The sequence below is a fragment of the Canis aureus genome, chromosome 26, assembly GCF_053574225.1.
Source record: "Canis aureus isolate CA01 chromosome 26, VMU_Caureus_v.1.0, whole genome shotgun sequence".
In the NCBI taxonomy this organism is placed as follows: domain Eukaryota; kingdom Metazoa; phylum Chordata; class Mammalia; order Carnivora; family Canidae; genus Canis; species Canis aureus.
This window is the reverse complement of record NC_135636.1, coordinates 33,465,249-33,485,390: the sequence shown is the minus strand read 5'-3', so window position 1 is coordinate 33,485,390 and position 20,142 is coordinate 33,465,249. Positions and strand designations below refer to the sequence as shown.

The 20,142-nt window shown below is 40.0% G+C and overlaps 1 long non-coding RNA gene across 1 annotated transcript in view; it reads left to right on the top strand.

Moving 5' to 3' along the window:
• The first annotated feature begins 274 nt into the window (after positions 1-274).
• LOC144298344 (uncharacterized) overlaps positions 275-20,142 on the top strand; it is a 39,977-nt gene continuing 20,109 nt past the window's right edge. Inside the window, exons 1-3 of the long non-coding RNA XR_013365293.1 lie at positions 275-345; positions 14,645-14,726; positions 17,036-17,098. This is a non-coding gene — a long non-coding RNA (uncharacterized LOC144298344). The remainder of the gene's footprint in view (positions 346-14,644; positions 14,727-17,035; positions 17,099-20,142) is intronic.

Here is a 20,142-nt window from a genome sequence, read left to right as displayed (position 1 = left end):
AACAACTGGTGCAGGAAGGACAGGGCATCATTCAATGCCCATCATTTTTCCTGAACATCACTCATGTGGTCAAGAGCAGTAGGGAGGAGGGACATGAAAGGCGCTGAGGGCAGAAAGTTGGAAAAATAAATTAGAGAAGTAGACAGGCAAGGAAAAGAAAAAATAAAAACAAAGACTTCATTAAGTCTATACATCCCCACAGGCTCCTTCAGTATGGTCTAGGGCAAGATGCAGAGGTTGCCACAGGAACCGTTGTGACAACAGCCTAAAATGCCTCTTCTCTTGTCAAACACAGCTGCCTGAGCACTCACCTGACACCTGGTGTGATAGTGCTCAGGCAAGTAGGTAAGTGAATATGTAGTCTGGCTGGAACTACAGGAATCTGCAAAAACATGGCAGGAGGTAATGTTGGGGTAAAAGATCAGGGCCAGAGGTCAGAGGGCCTTGAGTGGGAAGGCAAATAACTTCAAATTAGCAGTTCATGGAGGATAAAGTTGTCCTACTTCTAGCCTCATAGTGTCTCAGAGTTCATGTTCTCCAGATCTCTTATGGCCAGAAAGTTCTCTGTTCTCCTTCATGGATCTCAGGGACCACAATGGGACCTTCATAGCAAGTCTGGCCTGATGGTCAGCCCCAAACTAAAAGAGAAACAGCAAAATGTGTTCTTGAGTGTCTGGATAATTTTGTAGCCTGACATCATCTTTTTCACTTTAAATGTCCACCATTCTGATGATCTCCCAAAAAATCATAATCCCAGGACTTGACTTTTGTTCTCTCAGAAACACCAGAACACACAGCCACTGCACACTGAAGTGCGATGCCTTATTATAGTCATTTGACTGGGGGACATGAGTTACAGGAGCAGACATTCTAGTGGGACAATCATGGGAACTGTAGCAAGGACTGAGAGAAACCTACCTGTCTAATACGAGAGACTGCACAACATAGTGGACAAAGATGGGGAAACCATCTACAGAGGGCTTGAAATGAGGCTCTTTGGTTGTATCTTTATAGCAAGTTATATATGTCCTTTGCACCAGTTATTTTGTTTTTCCAAGCCTCCATTCTATATTAACAATGAAAACAATGTAGGAAAATAATAATAAGAATGATAACAAAATTTAGTGGAAACTGTCTATATACCTAGCCCTGTTCTAAGAGCACTGCATGCATAATATAATTTGATCTTCCCAGTGATAATATGTTAGGCATTACTATTATGCCCTTAGTAGTTAGGTCCAATTTTATTTCTCTAATAGTATCTTATACCACAAATCTATTGTGAGATTTAGATAAACTTATCTAAAGATAAAACATCATTTTAATAACAATAAATCATACTTTGGATATTACTACTCGATTACATCTATCACCTATCAATATCTGCCTTGACTTTCCACTGCACCAGGGCATCTACTATGTTACCCAAGCATATTTTAAACAATGATATTAAAACACCTAAGAGCATTATTGTTAATCATTGCATATATGCCTTTCCCATGGTTGTGAATTCCACCAGTTTATTGAACAGCAATATTTTATATACCTTTACACTTCTACTAACTAGAATACCTTATGTGTTCTATAAAAGTCTGAGAAGATCTGAATATAGTTAATCATATATTAGATATTTACTATATATCAGGCACTATACCAAGAACTTTAAATACATTTTCTAATATAATCCTTACTATAATACTATGCATTCTCACAATTGAGCATGCATTGGAATCACATGGAGGACTTGTTAAAATACAGAACTCTGAGCCCCCGTGTCCAGAATTTATGATTTAGTAAATCTGGAGTGGGGACCTAAGAATTTACACTTCTAATAATCTACCAGGTGATACTGATGTTGCTGGTCCAGGGACCACAATGAGTATCATTGCTAAAGTTACCATTTGCATTTTAGAGATAAAAAAAAGTAAATCTCAAATTGTTGACTAACTAGCTATATTGGTTTCCAAAGATGGCTGTAACAAAGTGCCATAGACTGAGTGGCTTGCATAACAGAGATCAATTGTGTCATAATTCTGGTGACTAGAAGTCCAAGATCAAGGTATTGGCAGGGTTGTTCCCTTCTGAGGGCTGTGAGGAAAGGGTCTGTTTCAGGCACCTCCCCTAGATCCTGGTGGATTATGGACAGTCTTTGGTATTCCTTGGCTTGGAGAACCATCATCCTAATCTCTTCTTTGATGTCCACCTGGTCTCCTCCCTCTCTGCATGTCTATGCCCACATTTCCCCTTTCTATAAAGAACACCAGTCATATTGAATTAATGCCTAGCCTAATGACTTCATAATTACTTGATTACTTATGCAAAGATTCTATCTCCAAATAAAGCTATATTCTTAGGTACTGAGGGTTAGGACTTTGACAGATGAATTTTGAGGGAACACAGTTCAACCATGATACCAGCTTAATCCCAAGGTTGCATGGCCAGTAAATATTAGAGGTAAGATTGAAACCCAAGACTGTATGATTCCAGAGCCACATTTGTAATCGTTTGTAATCATTTCACTGATTTGACTCCTTGGTGAATGAAATAAGTGACTAAATATACAAGTGGAAAGAAGTTCCTCAAGAACAAAGTTGTTGTTGAGGAAAAGTAATTAAAGCCCTGCTTTTATGTCAAGTGACAACCAAAGACTCTCCTGATGCCCTGCAAAGCACAGGAGACACTCGTGAACTCCGACATTCTGATTGATCTAATGAATGATAAAGGAGTGCAGACAGACCTGACTGTCTCTAGGGTACACTGCCATTCAAAGTGTCCCAGTCAAGAAATTTGACTTTTCTGTCTTGTTTTTTGAATAACACAGGATGTTCAGGGCCTCAAATTAAAGTTTCCATTTGTCACTGACTTTCTTAGATCTTCCTTCATCTAATTATAAGGGACATCTGGCCATTTCACATAGACCTGGTACAATGTAAAGGTAGTGTCTTTTTTTTTTTTTTTTTTCTCCTGGGACAGCTATGCAAGCTTCTCAGGGCTGGGAGTGGAATGGCAATGGGAGGGGGAGGGGAGCAGGGTGGGGAAAGAGCCAGCTAGGTCAAACAGCATGGTTGCATTTTCTCCCTGACTCTTGAAGGCTGAGATTTGTGGATAACATAAAAGGTTACAGCCCCTCTTTGGAAGCCACAAATAACCCTGCTTGGGCCATGACAGCTCAGCAGCCCTTGGCGTGCCATTACACATTTCTGCCTGGGATTCCAGCAGTGCATTCGAGCAGCTGGGCCCAAAGTGCGGTCTCCACAGAGCGTGTCCTAGGAGCTGTGGGTCGCTGGGGAGCCGTTCCCTCCTATGACTCAATGCCCAGAGACAGAGCTCAATCTAATGAAATTACATACTTTCTCGAGTGATTAATAAACATGGTCTATTTCTCCATATGGGATGAATATTCTTAAGAGAAAGGAATGTGCATTTGTGGGAGTGCACTCATGTATGGCTCTTCCTCCACCTCCACATAGCAATGGCTAAAACTCCAAGACCTTGGCATAGAGACCCTAAGCAAGACTCTTTAAAAATAGAGGTAACCCCTTGCCCCCAACACGCATGCGCAAAAGAGCACGTTAAACCTGGTGAAATCTGAATAGTTCTGAACTCAAGTTAATGGTATTACATTATGGCAGTTTCTTGATTTGGATGCCACTGTGCTTGTGTGCATTATTATTATTAGGGGAAGCTGGGTGAAGGGTATACAGGAATGCAGCAGTATTTTTGCAGCTTCTCATGAGTCTTAAACTACTTTAAAAATGATTTGCACAGTGAGAAAGGGCAATGACAACAGAAGCAACAACAATCACATAGAGTTTCAAATACTCTGCTGACTAAACATCATCATATTCATAGACTGCATGGTACAAAGCATTCATTAAGGCATTATGATAATTTCCAAGTCATATGTTGATTTTGAGAAATTTCTTGCATAGTTTTTCGTTGGGTGTGGATCTCTAGCTAATGGTGTCTCTCTCTGAGCCATGATTTGACATAGGAAAATGGTATAAAAAGTGTCCACTGACTTTCCCATGCAGGTTATTGATGTCCAGCACTTCAGTGCATCCAGAGAGCGTGTCCTAGGAGCTGTGGGTCGCTGAGTGGGGCCCAGTGTGGTATGTCAGCAGTTGCATATGCTCCAAACCTACAGTGCCTGGACTTTGCACGCAATGCCATTGCCAATCTGGGTTTATCTGTAGCAACAGACAAAGATCATACGCCCTTAGGCTGCTGTCATCTTGCTGTCATTAGGAACCCAGTGGGTTTGTCCAATATCCATGCTCACTTGCCTTCAGGACCTGGTTTCATGGCCACTGCTGTCACGACATCATTGGATACTTTCAGAATCATTAAATAGAAAATTCTCTTTATCAAATGATATTATACATGGTGCAGAAGCCTCTTCTTGCGTCTGCAGAATTAATAATTACACTCAAAGTTTTCTACTATCCTAGATATTCTTTTATTCAACATCTTGATAATCATTTAAATGATTCTGTGTCAGAAAACCTATTTAACTATGATCATTGGGACATATCATAATTGAACTTATGAGTGCATATTAGAAATAATATAAATTAATCATATAGTTTCTCACAGTTACTATAAAGTACTTATTAACTAAAATGAAAGTATTTCATGATTTTGCCAAATGGTGCATTTAAATAAGTCCATATCAGCTGAATATCAGCTCTACTTGAATCTAGTACATGGTTCTTTAAGGCTGGTGGGCTCTCAGTCACAAGAAATGTTCATGAAGAAAATATCCAGACACTTTCAAGGGAGATAATTGAAAAAACAGATCTGTTTGCATAAATGTCTGTTAAATCCATGAGTCAATAAATCAATGGATAAATGTATGTTTAAGAATACCTTAAGTTTCTTCTGACCATGCAGTACATGGATTCTAGCTCCTCTATTCATAGAGGCAGGAATTTAGCCATAAACTTTACAGATAAGACTCCTGTGGAGTTTTCATTTCAGTAAGCTAAGGAGAGAGAAAAGAGGAGGGAATAATATAATTTCAGATACTCATAAAAGCTATGAAGGAAAATAGAACTAACATAATAAAAGCGTGGCAGATTGTTCTAAATAAAATTTTTTCAGGTAATTTGTGTTTGTTTGTTTTAAACAACATTTCAGAGTACATAATTCCAAAGATATGTGGTCTTAGATTTTAGCCACTCTGACAGGTGTAAGGTGATATCTCGTTGTGGTTTTGATTTGCATTTCCCTGATGATGATGAATGATGATGAGCATCTTTTCATGTGTCTGTTAGCCATCTGAGTGCCTTCTTTGGAAAAATGTCTATTCAGATCCTCTGTCCATTTTTAATCATATTATTTGTTTTTTGGTGTTGAGTTTTAGAAGTTCTTTATATATTTTGGACATAAAATGAAAAACACAAAAAATAACAAGTGTTGGTGAGGACATAGAAAAAAAGGATCCCTTATGCACTGTTGGTGGGAATGCAAATAGGTGTAGCCACTGAAGGAAACAGTATAGAGTTTCCTCAGAAAATTAAAAATAGAATTTCCATATGATCCAGCAATTCTATAATGGACACTTACCCAAAGAAAATGGAAACATTTTTTCAAAAAGATATATGCACCCTTATGTTTATTGCAGCATTATTTACAATAGCCAAAATATAGAAGTAACCCAAGTGTCCAGTGATAAATAAATGGATAAAGAAAATATGGTGTGTGTGTGTGCATCTCTCTATATATAATGGAATATTACTCAGCCATAAAAAGAATGAGATCTTGGCATCTGAAATGTGAGTGGACTTAGAAGCTATTATAATAGCTCAGTGAAATAAGTCAATCAGAGAAAGTTAGTAATTATATGATTTCACCCATATGTGGAATTTAAGAAATAGAATAGACAAAGAAAAAAAAGAGACAAACGAAGAAATCAGACTTAAATACAGAGAACAAACCAGTGGTTGCTAGAGGGGAGGTGGGTGGGGTGAGTGGTGAAAGAGGTAAAGGGGATGAAGAGCACACATCTTGATGATCATTGAGTAATGTATAGAATTATTGAATCATTATATTGCACACTTGAAACTAATATAACACTGTGTGTTAATTATACTTTCACTTAAAAAAATTGTCTTATTCCCAACACAATGGGATGGCCAAACCTTGCTTTTGCTACTTTTTCTATGGTGAAACTACCCTATGGACTTTTCTTTCAGCATATTGGGAATATGCTTCTTACTGTCCTAAACGTCAGGGAGATTGTGCTCCTTGAGTTTGGATGAGTCTTATGAAAAAGACAATTGAGTCCTGTGTGGTGTTAGACCACGTACCCTAGAAAACAGCCTGACACAGAGCTTATGTGCTAGTGCTTTGCTAGGAGAAGTAGTGCCAGGAGAGTAGGGTAGTACTTTAATACACTGTTCAAAGCATTATGAGAAAACACATCTGGTTGCTGGTTACTACAGATCCTTAGATAGGCCATAAACATCTGCCATTCCTTGGAATAGTCCATTGGAGAAAGAAAGGGGCTGGCATTTATGGGCCACTCCCTCTTGTCTCCTACTTCTCTTAAGTTTTCCCCACAGGATACTCACAGCTTATGCCTCAGAGTTGTATGATCTGGCCCCACTGGGCATAGAGAAAATGAACTCCTGTGTTCAGTGATGGGGAACTGCATCTCAGGTAGGAAGATAAAGGAGCCATAGCCTTTCCAGTGCGAGCCCTATTGGCCCGGGGGCTTGTGGAAGGTTTAGTGGAGGTCATCTCAAAAATCCAGCCACCCTTGTCAGGGAGGCCTAAGCCAATGACAGTGCCAGGAATGAGAATGGCAGGTGGAGTTTCCCATCAAGCAAATGAAATAGAGCTCAGCAAGCAGGGCAGGCCAAATGAATTTGGGAGGGGACATATATCAGATCCCATAAACTGATCATAATTTGTGATGATTGAACTAGTTTTGGAGTTAGTTTCCAGAAAGGAGCCTTAGGATGTGTTGAACAATGAAAGTCTAATATATTATTTTCTCAAGGTGATTGTTTTGAGGATAATGTTCTCGTATATAAGTTCTATATGTTTATTACAAACAACTCTATCATTATTTTATATTCTTTTCATCTATTTCGAATGCTTCTCCATACAAACCAACTTCTATTGAAATATGTTTAATATTATAGAAGATAGGGTGAACTGGACCTCTACATGTGCTATTAACCTTACACTGTTTAAGAGGGTGTGGTGAAATGTTTAGTCTAATCTACTTCGGTGTTCAGAGGCCAATCTGGTATCGTTGGTGTATGTTTCCATTGAATTCAGTTAGCACAGATGTTTTATTTCCACCCAAACCTTGAAAAAAAAACTGAGACTCAGAATGCAAAGACAAACATCTAGATACCATTATTGGTAATTGGGTGCTTCTGAACACTGGAGATTTTTAGCACCTGACATTGAGCATAAGTGAAGTAAGCAAGGAATAAAAGCTGTCTATTTTTAAATCTCCATCAGCTGTGAAGCTCTGTGATAGTTAATTTTCTGTGTCAACTTGACTGGGCTACAGAATGCCAGAGTAGCTGGTAAAACATTATTTATGGGTGTGTCTGTGAGGGTGTTTCAGGAAGAGATTAGCCTTTCAATTGGGAAACTGAGTAAAGCAGATGGCTCTCTCCAATGTGGTGGGCGTCATCTACTCCCTTGAGGGAGCAAATAAAACAAAAAGGCAGAAGGATGAATTCGCTCTCTCTCTGCTTGAACTGAGACAGCCTCCATCTTCTCTGGCCCTAAAACATCGGCACACCTGGTTCTCAGGTTTTCAGACTCACATCCAGACTTAACACCATCAGTCCCCTGATTCTCAGGCCTTTGGACTTGGACTGAATTACTCACTATCAGCTTCTCTGGTTCTCCAGCTTATAGACAGCAGATCATGGGACTTCTTGGCTTTCATAACCACGTAAGCCAATTTGCTTAAGTCTTCAGAGATATATCTCTGCATATGCTGTATGGTGCATATGCTATATGGTTCTGTTTCTCTGGAGAATGCTGACTAATAGAAGCTCATATCCACTTGCACATAAATATCACACAGTGAAGCTAATCCCTGACTTGGATTTTCTAGCCAGATGCATGCCCAGCCAAAACTGTTAAGGAACCCTCCTAATGAGCCCACAATCCTCTCTCATCCTGGCTTATCTCTCAACCTCTTACCTGCCCCTCCACTATCAACCATGTGCTCCCTGGCTTAATCCCAGCCCTGACCCCACCAGCCTGTTCCATCCATCCCATTCCTTCATGTCCACAAACATGTTAGTTATACCACAGCTCAAACCTCCTATTAAAATGATAGTTTCCAACTATCACTGTTCATTTAACATTTAACCCACCAATGGATTTTTTTGAAATACTGATTTCCAAGCCCCACACAAAATGAAATCAAAATTGTCAAGAGTAGAACCAGGATACTTTATTTTTATTTTTCAAACGACCATAGATGATTCTGAAGAGCGGACATGGTGGTGAGCCACTGAGTTAGAGCATGAGATTTGTGCTCCTTCATGTAGCTCCCACAACTGCTTCAACCTCTTTCCTTTTTGCCCTGCCTCTTCTTGCCTTACTATCCACCTGCTGTTCTGGATACTAACCTTCCTCCTTGATAATTGCTCCCAAGCTCTCATTTCTATCTAGTTCACTTGATACTTTGACCTTAGAGTTGGTTATGTCATGACAGCTAGAATCTCAGAATTAGATAGCACCCAGGAGATTCCCTAATCTTACCATCCTCTCAACTGGAATGTTTTTATAGCCTCCCTACCAGAGCTTTTTCACCTGGGGTCTGTAAACTTCAGTGGAAAATATTACACCTTCGTTTTCCTCCTATTATGACTGTAAGCAATGGTTACAGTTGTATTGCTCATTATCTTGAACTTAATCACCAATATCTATTACAGATAGCTCATATCAATGTAATGATCACAGCTGTCTTAACATCTTATGTATTCTCCTTATGGCCTCAAAATGAAAATTATTTGATCCCATGATAGATATTGTTATTTAATGTTAATAAGGAAGCTCACACAGTACTGTATTTCCAATACTTTTAACATTTTCATCTTTTTTAAGATAAACGCTTTTCCTTATAAATCTATGTATTTTTACTTCATGTATTTAACAATGGTGTTCTCCCCAGTGAGATACCACTACACACGCACCAAAATGGCAAAAGAACTAAAAAATAAATAAAAGATTAAAAACGTCAAATGCTAACAAATATACAGAGTGATCAGAAATCTCCTATGTTGCTAGTGAGGATATGAAATGGTACAACCATTGGGCAATATCTACTGCTTTATTATATAATTAAATATCACCTACCCTATTTATTTCTGCATGATAAATGAAATATATGCCAGCAAGAAGACTTGCACAGTATATTCATTGCAGCTGTACTCAAAGTTGTTTAAAAAAAAACAACACAGGCTGGAGAAAGCCCAGGTGTCCATCAACAGAAAAGTAATGAATAATCCATGGCTTATTCACACAGTGGGGCACTACTCAGGAGTAATAGTAAAAATAAATGAACTACTGATGCATGTAGTATCAGCATGACTGAATCTCAAAACACACTGAGTGAAAGCTTTACCCCAAAGAGTACATATTGTATGTTCCATTTATATGAAGCTCTAGAACAGGCAAAGCTAATCTGTGGTAGAAAACTAAATCAGAATGGAGGTTGCCCCTCATGGTGTGGAGAAGGGAATGGCTGGGAAGGAGTGAGGGCATTGCTTCTTTCACTGATTAGAGCTTTGAAACTCACCTTTGTTGGGGCATGTGCCAATGCTTCTTTTTTTTGTTGTTGTTGTTGCTGAGTAGTATTCCTTGTATGAATATTCCACCAACTTTTTATCAAGTCTTCCACTGATGGACACCTCAGCTATTATGCTTTGGGCCACCATGGGGGTGCTGTTATAAAAATTCATGGATACATTTGTTTTAGGACCTAGAGATCCTCACCTTTTGAAGATGACTTGATGCTTTCCTTCCTGATTAGGCTTCCTGCTTAAGCATCCTCAGGAGCCCTATCGACAGCACAGCCCTCTTTCAGAAGCTTAGCCTTGGTACCCCTGCATTGTGTCTTTAGGAGTGAAGGAGCATGTATTGTTGATGACATTCTTAAATCAGTTAAGAGGACAGCTGGAAACAGCTCGTTGTCAGCCTCCACTACTGACTAGAGCTGACTTAATGAGTTGCTGGTACCTGCTGGGTCTTTCTCAAATCCTTTTCTACACACATTCCATTTAAACTTTAGCTGTCTTCAATTCTGATCTATTTAACATTTTCTTTTATATAGTTTCAGCTACCCAAAGACAAGTTCACTTTTAGGAAATGGGCATCATCCTTAACTGGAACCCAGAGTCCATTCTCTGGCCACCCTCCTGTGGAGTCTATTGCTGCCCTTACCTGACCTCTAGTGTTGCAATGCTATATTACTCTTCCAGGATATCAGACCCTTCAGATCCAACTGACCTCTATATACCTCTAACTCTAATGATTGACATCTGATCACCTGTCGTTCATTGACACTCCGTTTAGTTTCCGGTGCCTAGCCCCCAACCCATTACGCAAGCCTGACTAATGACTTAAAAATGTACTGATTGAGACCCTTATAAAACCTCTCCATGTGGCCTTGGAGCACCACAAGTGACTTGACAGGGAAGGAGCAATATGGAGTCCTTCACATCTGCTCTAAACTTCTCAAAATTTCAGGGATGCCTGGGTGGCTCAGCAGTTGAGCATCTGCCTTTGGCTCAGGTTGTGATCCCAGTCCAAGGATTGAGTCCCGCATCAGGCTCCCTGTGAGTAGCCTGCTTTTCCCTCTGCCTGTGTCTCTGTCTCTCTCTCTCTCTGTCTGTCTCTCATGAATAAATAAATAAAATCTTTTTAAAAAAATTTTAAAAATTAAACTTCTCAAAATTTCATTCTTCAATTCTTACTTGAAACAAATGTTTCACACACACAAAAAGATAATTGTCCTCTTGAGAGCTCCCTTCTGAAGTCATCTCTCGTACTTTAAAATGATGTTTCCTTAATAACTGTCTCTAAGTTTTCTTATGTTCCAAATTAAGAGTTTTCCTATAAGAAGGAGTGGTAGATAGATGAAAGAGAAAATACGCTTACTGGATGCCTTCTGTGTGCGAGTTTCCATGTTCCATTTAACAGTAAGTAGGATATATGGGTTAAGAGTTTTGTTCACTGCTAGTGACAAAGACTTAGAATAAAGAATATATATGAGATTGAAGACCATGTCTCTCTCAGGTAAAGAAGTTCATAGGTAGGCAATCTAGGACAGGTATAACTACCCCACAGACTCATCGGAGACCCTACACAACTTCTATCTTAACCTCTACCATCTTAACATGCAGCTTCTACTCTCCAAAATGGCTGCTGGGGCTTCATCTATCACCATAGCATTCCAGACAACAGGAATGAAGCACAGGGAGGCACCTTCCAGCTGTGTCAGCTCTCTTTAAGAAGCCACTACATCATCTTTTGGTGTATTCTCTTTAGGCAGTAATTAGTCACATGACCAGACCAAAATATAAGGGAGTTGGAAAATGTCTACTTCTAGCTGGGCACTGTCAGCCTAAATGAAATTGGGATTTTTTTGTTGTTTTTTCTAAGGAAGAAGAAAAAATGGGTATTGAGTAGGACATAGAAGTTTATGCTAAGGGTTATATTCTAGATTCAAGATTTTAAGCCTGTTTTATACTAAGCTCATGCTGATTCTGTGTCATTAGAGCCTTCTCATATGTTTTATACTTACATCCTTGGAGAACTACTAAACAATTTTCAGGGTGTTAATCCATGTCTCCTTTTATACTATATATTTGCTTTGCATCTCCTAGTATTGCAAATATCTGAACGCATTTTTTTCTTCTCCACTTAAAGTCCGTCAAGGACTGAACTCATGTTTACCCTTACAGCAAAGTACAGAGCCCAGTCCATTGTTTTGATAGACATTTCATAGTTTATAAACGATTATAGATCTAAAACGCGTTTGTCCCTCTTTGTCCAGCATATGCTCCCACCCCTCCATGACAATTTATAGAAAAGAAATTATTTCATCTTTGCTACTCCCAAATTCACCTGTTATACCATTATTTGGAGTAAACTTTTGTATTAATAAAATAATTCCAACAGAAATGCACGTCTGATGGCTTCTTGGCTACCAACTGGAATAGGAATTTTGCCAAGCTTTGTACACCCATTTTGCTCTCAGAGTGTCAGTGTAATGCTCTCTACCTCTCACAGCTCATTCTTAAGAGACATTATCTCAACCAGCTCTGAAAGGTATAACACTTTCCTGTTGTTACACTTAGGAGCAAAGGCAGAGAAGACAGAAAGGCCTGTGGTGGTCTAACTAATGCCATTACCGTGGATTATGAGGTGAAAGTGTTTATGTAGCTTTTTAGAACACAAAACTCAGTCATAGCACTATCTGAAGATTGCAAAAGGAAAACGTTAATGGCAGGAAATGCTAGATTTAGTAAAAATATTCTCTATGCTTTGGACCACATTATGGAAAGATATGTTTTATAAAGATAATTTTACACTGGGTGTTTGCTCTCATTTGCAGAGTGGTGTGAGTTTGTTTGGAAGTTAACTCTTACCAGGCCCCCAAAGGAGGATGATGGAAATGAATTAGTCTACACTGTAAGATAGATAGATGATAGATAGATAGATGATAGATAGATAGATAGATAGATAGATAGATAGATAGATAGAGGCATGGAAAGATCAATGGTGAAATGTTACAAAAGGGCAGGGACTCAGTTCACAGTCTTGCTTTCTTATGGCCCCAGACTGCCAGGATGGTGAAAATATAGCACTCCCAGCTAAAGAACCTTCACAGAAAATTGTCCAGAATGGGAAGGCATTGCTGGAACAATGCAGATGATGAAGGAATCAAGAACTGGGATATTGATTCTGGAGAAGAGGAGGCATAAGAGGACATGGTCACAAAGAAGAGGATCAAGGTTTGATTATAAGGAATGCAAGCAGTGGATCCAAAATGATGAAGGAAAGGAACCTGTAGAAGATAGACTCCAGCTCATTAAAAAAAATAACTAAAACTCTAAGCATCATCAGAGCAGTCCAGATAGTCTCAGTAGGAAGTGAGTTTTCTGTGGCTAGAAGAATTCAACTAGAAAGTGAATGTCTGGCAAGAATAATCAAACAAAAGGCTTGAGCAAAACCACCGCTGCCCTGACCATTCTCCCACCGATGATTTCTTATCAGATTGTTGCAAGAGTCTCCCAGCAAATCTCCCTGCTTTGGTCTTGCCTTTCAGCAAAAAGAAAGAAAAAGAAATCTATAGGAGCCTGAATGATGCTTCTAAGAATAAGTCAGATAATGTCACTATTCTGCTCAAAATCCTCTTATGAATTCTTGTCTCACCTTCTATGAAAAGCAGAGTCCATATAATGATCTAAAGAATCTGTAAAATATGTCCCCCTTCCTTGCTACCTCTCTGAAGTTACTTGTTCTATCTTGTTACTCTCTCCCTACCTCATTCCGTTCCAATCACATTGGCCATCTTGTTGTAACTCAAATACTTCAGGTATGCCTCCACCTCAGGGCCTTTGCACCTGCTCTTTCTTCTACCTGGAATGTCCTCCCTCCAGATATCTCCCTCTTGATCTGCCACCAATTATTGATCTCTTCCAGCTGTTACTTTTTCAGTGAGCTTCTCACAGACTGCCTTCACTCTTATATCCCCATCCACTATCTTTGCTTTCTTTTTCATGGCACTCCATACCATCTGACATATCATGTTTTTTACTTGCTAATGTATTATCTCCCTCCATGATATGAATGCAAGTGCCATGAGGTCAAGGGTCCATCTCTGTTTTGTTTACAAGGAACATCCAAAGCACCTAGAGGAATGGCAATGCCTGGAATAGTATAGTATTCGGGGGATAAATGTTGAATGAATGAATGAATGAATGAATGAATGAACCCTCAAAGACAGGGTTCCAGACTTTAAGAAATAAGGCAGTAGAGCCTGGAGAGGCTCTGGAGAGCCACTGCATAGTTTAAATAAGGTCATAATATCATTACTTTTGTATCTAAAATGATCTTTCCAGCAGAATCAGGAAGGGAGAACTGGAGTTCCAAGCCACGCACAGTAAGGGAAGCCACAGGAAGGACTAATTCATAGCCCAGGCAAGAACCACAGAGGGCAAGAGCTCTGTGCCTGGAAGAGATGTTTTTTGGACTTAAAACAAGGCAGAGAAATTCCATGTTGGATGCCTAGTTTATCTGCACAAAGCTATTGGGTTGCCTGAGAGTTCTTTCTCTTCTGGGCCCCAAACTTCATCACTACAAAGCTACATGGTCAATGCTTTCCTTTCCAGGATGGTGAGAGGGGGTGTCAGAATGTTTTCCTTGGCTGTCATAGTCCCAAATCAGGACCAATAGGATCAAATCCAACCAGAGCCCAGATCTAGCCCAACTCCAGAACAGACCGGACATTTGGTGTGTGAACAGACAGCCCAGATACCAACCCCCAGTTTCCATTACTAAAATAATAAAAGTTCGAGGGAAATGAGATTGGAAAACCAAAGTAAGTAGAAGACTCAAGACATCCTCCTATTTGTTTTTCTTCTGTTTCTAGGCCCTGAGCCAGGAGGGCCCTCTTCCCAGTGGTTGCCTGGTTACAGCCTGAGAGGTTCGCCAGGGTAACATCTGGAATAAAGGTGGGTGGGCAAGGAGCCAGGGCCTGCTCAACTTGAGAGGGATCTGAGAAAGAAAGGAAAATACAATTTTTTTTGTCTAATTACTACTGCCCAACCTTGAGGACAAAGGAAGGAAATATTTGAGATAAACAGAAAATATGTTAAAAGGTTTTCTTTTAAAGGGTTATTACAACTCATTAACATAGCAAAGGAATAGGAGGCATGAGGGAACTCTGGAAATTACAGCCATTTTAATTAATTGTTTTTTCTAGTGGGCATTTCTCTCTCGTGACACTGGGCAACTCTGGATTTTGTGTCAATTAGTATTATTTTTGAGTGCAGCCTGGTTTAGAATAGAAGAAACTACATGAAAATCTCTAATAATTATAATGGTAATAAAAATATTCATCAGTTGCTTACCATGTTCCATTCTATATGCATTATCTCATTTAATCCTTGTCACCTTTTAAATAAGACCAAGCCTCAGAAATGGTAGGAAGTTTCCTACTGAACAGCTCTTCACAATAATCGTAATTGTTCCTATTATTATAATTTAAAACCAGTCTCATTTTAACTATAATAGGACACCTGAAAGTAGATGTAGGATATGCCTCAAAAAAACAAAAGCAAAAACCAAACCAAACCAAATATTTTTATCAGTTCGGAAATGATCACATGATTAAAATCTGGAAGCAAATGGTAAAATAAAGACAAGAGAGCCACCTTAAAATATAAACTCATAAGGGCAGGGCATGTACTTGTTCTGTTTATGGCTGTACTTCCAGTATACACCATAGGAAACTAGCACCTAGTACTAGCTTAATAAATTTTGGTTAATGTGCCAGAGAACTACTAGTCTCTGATAAGAAATAATCAATAAATAAATCCCCCTCCCCCCAAGATGATTCGTACTTATTGGTGATATTTGACCCAAGGAGAATTCTTGTTGGAAAATATTCTACACAGGATTCCTACTCAAGTAAACACCACCTTCCAAATTAAGATCCTGTTGGGTCATGGGCTCAAGAGCCTTATCTTCTATCAATCAGATGAGTGTAAAGCATGGTTACATGGAGTAATGTTGAGTTCATACAATTCAAAGTACATGCTTGTTGTTTGACCCCTACAGAGTCCCGAGCCCTCTTGCACTAGGCACTATGGATTCAGCAGCAGATTAATCACTGTCACTGCCATCAAGAAACACAAGGCTTAGCTGGAGAGATGGGCACAGAAGTGAAGAAAAGGACCACTGGATTAAGTGCTACACCAAAGACATTGTATATACATGAAAGGAGGAGGTAGCTTTGTAGTTAGGAAGACACTGGAGAGAAGAAATGGTTGAATTAAGTCTTGCAGTTGTGATTGTCATGCACCCAATTGGGGAAAGAGTATTCCAGGAAGTGGGACCAGCTTGCACTGTAAACATGTGCACAGTGTAGGTGGAGTGCTAGCTGGCGTGATGTTGGGAGATGAGGCAGGATCACTCATTCAAGGGCTCCTACAACCTGTTTACAAGTTTAAATTCTGTTTTCTAAGTAACAGAAAACCAAAAATGGAAGGAAACTTTCAAAGACAGAGGTTATATTATCAGGAGTTAGTGATGGGTTGGCTGCAGATGGTAAGAAGGGAATACGAGGCATTTTGTCACACACAAAGAGGTGGCAAAGTTTGAAGAGAACATAATACGATCAGGTTTGAGGTGCATTCATTGTTGTGTGTCTTCTAAGCAGCCAAACAAGCAATAGAGACCATGGTTCAGGGTTCGGGATAGCGATGGCAACTGGAGAGAATGTCTGGGAATTCATTCTAGTGGAAAGGGAGATGATGTGCATACTCAGGGCTGGTTAAGGGTGGTGATGTGTAGAGCTACGATTCTTTCTATCTTATAGGTCATGAATCTTTTGAGAATCTCATATAATGACTCAATATCAAGAAAACCTCAAAAAGCTATATGTATACACATCAAGTTCACATTCAATTTCAAGATATTCCAAGACTCTAGAGAACCACAGAGCCTCAGTTAGGAAATTCTGGCATATGGGGAAGATGAAGAGGGGTCATGTTGCAGTCCTGGCTGTAAAAAGTGTGGGTAGTGAAAAGATCAGAGAAATTCAAATAGAAGAGTTTACAAGTGTTCCACCCCACCCTCACCTTGAGCACATGCTTTGTGAAAGCCAAGTGACATTTGCTTCTGAGTTTAAATATTTAGATTTAGCAGAGTAGACTTTTGGCCTCTTGTCAACTCTTTAAAATATTTGACAAAGCCTCCCTTCTCACCTTATTACCCGTATTTCTTTTTCCACTCACTGACCTTACTGATGTGCCTTTAGGGGAGCTCCATGGACCCACAAGGAAGAGGCTGACTGGAAGTTCACTTCAGATTCTTCATAACTGTGAGTTACTAACTGGAGAAACGTCTATCCTGGTGGTAAAAGGCACTTGGGGTTTCCTCCAGAGCTTCGCAGAATGGAAAGAGTTACTTAAAAAGCAAATCAAAACATGATAATGATAGAAAACAGCTTCTGGACTTCTAAGTGTTCTTGTCCTTCCCACTGCTGGCCTTGAAATCTCGGCAGCCAGGTTTGTGACTGTTGTGGATCATTTGCCAATAAATAAACCAGTCACGGTACAACGAAGCCTAAATCTTTCTTGAATTTCTCTGAAATACTCCTGAGTCCTTTTGCCTCCATGGCGGGTCACGGCCTGAAGTCCCTCCCTCGGGACCATCTGGTCTTGTTTCAGCAATGCAGCTGCCTTGTTCACTGGTCCCCTCACTCTAGGATTACCCTCTGCTCTGACCTTTGTTCCCTACTTCCCCCTTCCATCCTCACCCCTGTCTATCACCCAGACTGCCTTTCAAATTGTCTTACCAAAATAAAATCATTGACTCACACCTTCCCTTGCTTAGACTGGCATTCAAAGCCCTTCTAATCTGGCCACACCCACCTCACTAACCTCCTGTCCCCTGGCTTCCTACTTCCCCATGCCCTGCGTGTCAGCCACACCACACCACCTCAGTCCCCAAGACATGCCTTCCTCTTTACCACCTTAGTGCACACTACCATCTTGTTCTAGAGTATCTGGTGAATGCCAATCTAGTCTTCAAGTTTCACCTTAAGTACTGTACCCTCTGGGGTAGCTCCTGTCAACCCCTTTCCCAGTCTCAGCAAAGACCAGTTTTCTTTCCCTGAGCTCCCGTGAAGTTCAGAGCATTTGGCTGTAACAGCACATGATGGAGCACATGTATCACGCTGTTGGAGTGGGCGTGTTTATAGGCTTGTCTTCCCACACTAAACTTTGAGCTCCCTGATACCAGTTGTACATTTTTCAAGCCATGCCAGCTGCAGAGATGGATACATCCAGTGGATACATCTGGATACATCCAGAAAGTTTCCCCAACTTTCTCCTCATCCAGGGAGAAATTCTTTTTTATGAAGAGTTTTCTAAAACCTTGGCCCAAGGAAGCATGGGGATATTTAACCTCTTTAGAAACCCTTTTCTAAGACAGGAAGTGAAATATGAATATGCAAGTGATTCCTCCTAGGGCATGTGATATTTATTTATTTATTTATTTATTTATTTTTAAAATTTTATTATTTTTTTTTTATTAAAGTGGGAAAAGCTTGTAGCAATTGCTCTGTATTATCACATGCCCTTAGGTGCAATGTTCTATGTCATACTTGCCACAAATTCAGTCTGTTTTCACCTCACATTGATTCATATGATTTCATCTTCTCTCCTTTCCCTTCCCTCCCCTTCGCTCCCTTCCTCTGACTCCCTGCCGACTCACAGAACAAGTGTTAGCTGACTGCTTCCTCACCATTCTGTCTTGGGGGCTACAGAGCGGTGCTTCTAAACATTCACATGCCCATGAATCACCAGTGATCCTGTTAAACTGCAGAATCGGATTCCTTAGATCTAGGGCTGAGCCTGAGAGCCTGCAGTTCCAACAAACTCCTAGGAAATTTGGACCACACTTTAAGTAACAAGAATATAAAGGATAGGAGATGAATCAGAGACTGTGCTCTCAGCAACAAGATGACGCTCTAAGTACCAGTACCTCCTTGGCCTCCCTGACAGGGTGGCCCCCTTCATGTCCACCAGGGCCACTTCTTCACAAAGTGATGCAAGTTCTTTCTTTTTTCAATTGAGGTATAATTAATAGATTGGTAATTGCCAGAGGTGGGAGTGGGGCGAGCCCAAAGGGGTTGGGTGGCCCAGAGGTACAAACTTCAGTTCTAAGATAAATAAGTCCTGGAGATGTCATGTACAGCATGGTGACTGTAGTTAATAATTCTGTATTGTCCGTTTGAAAGTTGCTAAGAGAATGGATCTTAAAAGCTCTCTTTAAAAGTCCTCTTCACCACTGAAGGACAAAAATATGTGAGAGGATAATGTGGAGTTGGGATAAGAGAAGAGGAGACTCACAAACTGAACCAACTATTAAAGTTCAGATTCCTCCAAAACATAGTGAAGGGAATCTTACTTGTGTGCTCAAGGATGGCAAAGGAAGAGACTGAAAATCGTCTCAGGAATGAACCCAGAGGCCAAGGGGCAGGAGGTTCCTTCTTGTAGTCCTCAGATTGCTACCACAAGACGCTGGAGAATTTCTACAGTGCAGAGACTGTTAGGTAGGAAACCAATAAAGTCTTACTGGTGCACCACGTGCCTTCTCTGGGAGCGGAGAGGGCTCTGCAAGCTTCTGTGCAAAAACCTCACAATGTTCAAACAGCATGAAGCTAGGGAACCAAGAAGCTCAGGGAATGGCAAAGTTTTCTTACAGCCACCTAGCCTCCTCTCTGTGCTTTAGAAACTGAGAATCCTTGCATTCCCACCTACCGCATGTCAAGTTGATGATCATTCTAGTCCCCTGCCCGAGAGGTTCTTTTTCTTTTTTTTTCTTAAATGTATCACCCAGATTATTAGTTATCTGTCCCTTTCAGATTCATTGGATCATCCATTCATTTGTTCCTGCACTCATTCTCACATTGCATCTCTTGCAAATACTTAGTGTACATCTATCATGTACCAGATACCATATATATGTTTCACAAAAGGCAGTGAAAATAAAACATAAAATAAGACAGGAGTTACAATGCAGCTCCTTCCATTTTTCCGTTGAGGCTGATTATTTTATAGCATCCTTTGGCATTGTTAGCTAAAAACCATCCCGATTTCAACGCTATCCAGAACATGTGCCTCTGTCTTATCCCCAAGGATATCAGGAAATCACATTTCAAGGCCCTGATTAACTTCAGGCACAAGATTTCTTTTCTTTCTCCTTGAATTACTAACCTGAAGACCTTATTTTTAAAAGAATGAATGGTGGTTTAACCTAATTCCTGATTTATTTTAGCAAGTGAGTCCTGGCTCCCAGTGAGCATAACATTCCTGTCTAAACGCACACAAATGATCTCTTTAGCCATCCATTCTTCAA